The sequence below is a fragment of the Mesoplodon bidens genome, assembly GCF_964165515.1.
Source record: "Mesoplodon bidens genome assembly, contig: HAP1_SCAFFOLD_555, whole genome shotgun sequence".
NCBI classification, from domain to species: domain Eukaryota; kingdom Metazoa; phylum Chordata; class Mammalia; order Artiodactyla; family Ziphiidae; genus Mesoplodon; species Mesoplodon bidens.
Window position 1 is genome coordinate 162,072 of NW_027672576.1, and position 3,163 is coordinate 165,234.

Genomic DNA, 3,163 nt, shown 5'->3' on the forward strand with positions numbered 1-3,163 from the left:
GGGGTAAAACAGGAATAAAGACACAGACCTACTTGAGAATGGACTTGAGGATATGGGGAGGGGGAAGGGTAAGCTGTGACAAAGTGAAAGAGAGGCATGGACATATATACACTACCAAACGTAAGGTAGATAGATAGTGGGAAGCAGCCGCGTACCACAGGGAGATCAGCTCGGTGCTTTGTGACCGCCTGGAGGGGTGGGATGGGGAGGGTGGGAGGGAGGGAGATGCATGAGGGAAAGGATGTGGGAACAGATGTATATGTATGACTGATTCACTTTGTTATAAAGCAGAAACTAAAAAAAAAAAAAACAAAAAAACTCCAGGGTTCTTGGACTTTAAAATGAAAGCTTTTTTTTTTCTTTTCAATAACCTGCTAAATAAAAATGTGAAAGGGAAATTAGGTGGTTAAAAAAAATAAATAAATAAATAAAAATAAAAATGCAAGAATAAAATGTCTTATTTTTATGTTATTTTATATATGCCACTTAATGCTCAGCCTAAATTGCAATATCACATGCCAATCATGTTGGTAATATATATTAAAAATCATATGGGTAAATAATATGTGCAATAGGAGAGCGTTTATAGACAGTATTTTCCATTTTAAACAGAAGAATAAAGTTTAAAGGAATTACTTTGTTAACATCCAAATGGAAAGTTTATCCTCTTAGCTGTTACATCCTGCCTTTTCAGATGTTACCAATGAGAAAGTTTAAGTAAAAGCCTACTTAAATTTCAGTTGTTTCGTACTTTCAGTTTTGTGGAAGAACAGGTGGGAAGTCCTAGCCAACTACACAGTACAGTAAAATCACTGTAGCATGAATCCTAAATTCAAATTAATGTTTCAGTGGCTTCAATATTTAAGTCACTAAAAGCTTCCTAAGGCAGATTTGCATTTTCCTGTTTTCCACAGTGCTGATGCTGACAGATTTTTTTTTTTTCTTACTGGGAAGTTGTGTTTGGGTATAAAGTTGTGATAGATACATCTTATTCCAATTTTCTTTTTCTTGTTATTAATATGATATGAGTAAAAGGTATCGGTATGGTGATGACTTGTTTGGTTGTTATTAATAAGTCCCATAGGTCAAAAATCTACATTGTTAAAATAGAAACTGTTTATGTGGTTAGGGATGAAGTTAGATGGATTGTCTCATATCACATAGCTAAGTGGCAGACCTAGGATATAAAATCAGGCAGTCTAGCTATAGAACCTACTCTTTTTTTTTTGCAGTGTGCAGGCCTCTCACTGTTGTGGCCTCTCCCGTTGCAGAGCACCGGCTCCGGACACGCAGGCTTAGCGGCCATGGCTCACGGGCCCAGCCGTTCCGCGGCATGTGGTATCTTCCCAGACCGGGGCACGAACCCGTGTCCCCTGCATCGGCAGGCGGACTCTCAACCACTGCACCACCAGGGAAGCCCACAGAACCTTGTCTTTTAAGCACAAAAATCATAATGTCTTCATACCTGGTCATATCGGTTAACTTCTCCTGTGTAACAAATGACCTTGTGGTGGATAGACTCCAGCTATTCGTGACCTTGTATAATCTCCTGCCCTGAGTGTAGGTAGAATCTGTGACTTGCTAACCAACAGAATATGGCAAGGGTGATGTTGTGTCACTTCCCTGAGGATTTTATTTATTTATTTATTTATTTATTTATTTATGGCTGTGTTGGGTCTTCATTGCTGCGTGAGGGCTTTCTCTAGTTGCAGCGAGTGGGGGCTACTCTTCGTTGCAGTGCGTCGGCTTCTCCTTGCGGTGGCTTCTCTTGTTGTGGAGCAGGGGCTCTAGGCGCCCAGGCTTCAGTAGCTGTGGCATGTGGGCTTCAGTAGTTGTGGCTCATGGGCTCTAGATCACAGGTTCAGTAGTTGTGGCACACGGGCTTTGTTGCTCCATGGCATGTGGCACCTTCCTGGACCAGGGCCTTAACTCGTGTCCCCTGCATTGGCAGGAGGATTCTTAACCACTGCGCCACCAGGGAAGTCCCAGTCGTTGGAAATTCTGATTCAGAAACAAAAGGATGTTATTTAGGGAAGTCTTGGTCTTGCTGGCAGATTCGCTCCAGAGATGCTCTTTGCTGGCCGAGTAAGGAAACAGCCATGTTGGCAAAGCCCATATGGCAAGGAACTGTGGGCAACCTCTGGTGGTGGAGGGCAGCCTCCAGCCTAAAGCTGGCAAAAAGATGAATCCTCTGTCCTGCCACCGCGAGGAAACTAATTCTGCCAACAACCTGAGTGTGTTTCAAAGTACATTCTTCTCCAGTCAAACTTCTAGATAAAAGCAGAGCCTTACTGATACAATTTCAACCTTGAGAGACCCCTAGCAAAGGACCCAGCTAAGCCATGCCCTGACTCCTGAACAGTGAAAACTGAAATAAGAAATGTATGGTGCTTTAAGTTACTAAGTTACTAAGTTTGTTGCACTTTGTTACATGAAAGGTAACTAATACAAACCCCAAATAACTGTGGTTTAAAACAACAACTAGTCATTTAGCTCAGAATTCTGCAGTTTGGCAATGGGTTTTGACCCTACTGGAGAGTTCTGGTCTGTTCTGATTGGTTCATGTGTCTGCCAGCTGGCAGGTCAGCCACCGTGGATGTTTCATAAAGGAGTTGGTTGGAATGGCTACCCACTTGGTCCTCTCTTCATGTGTACAGGGTATTCTGGAATTGTTCTCAGGATAGCAGGAGGGTTCTAAGTTCTTAAGCGAGCAAACTAAAATTCACAAGTACTTTTCAGGTCTCTGTGGTGTGACGTTAGCTAATGTTCCATTGGCCTCAAGTCACATGGTCAAACGAGACTTAAGGACTGGGTGATAGATTCCACCTCTTGAGGGGAGAAATGGAAAAGGGTGGCTGTGTTTACAATCATCACACCGGTATTCTCCATCTCTAAGTGATACTGCAAGTCACCCAGTTGATGAAGTCTGAAAGCTAGGAGACATCATTGATTCTTCTCATTTTCTCACTCCCCACTTCACTCCTCTATCTGTGTAACCTAAACATAATTGGCTCATTTCTTTCCATGATTATTGTATTTTAGTAGAAATACAAATGACTGGGTTGTATGTCTCCATGAAAATGGGTACTTTGTGCAGGAATAAAACACAATGCTTGCAACTTAGGAAATCTTATGGCTGTTCGTCAGATGTCTATCGACAAGC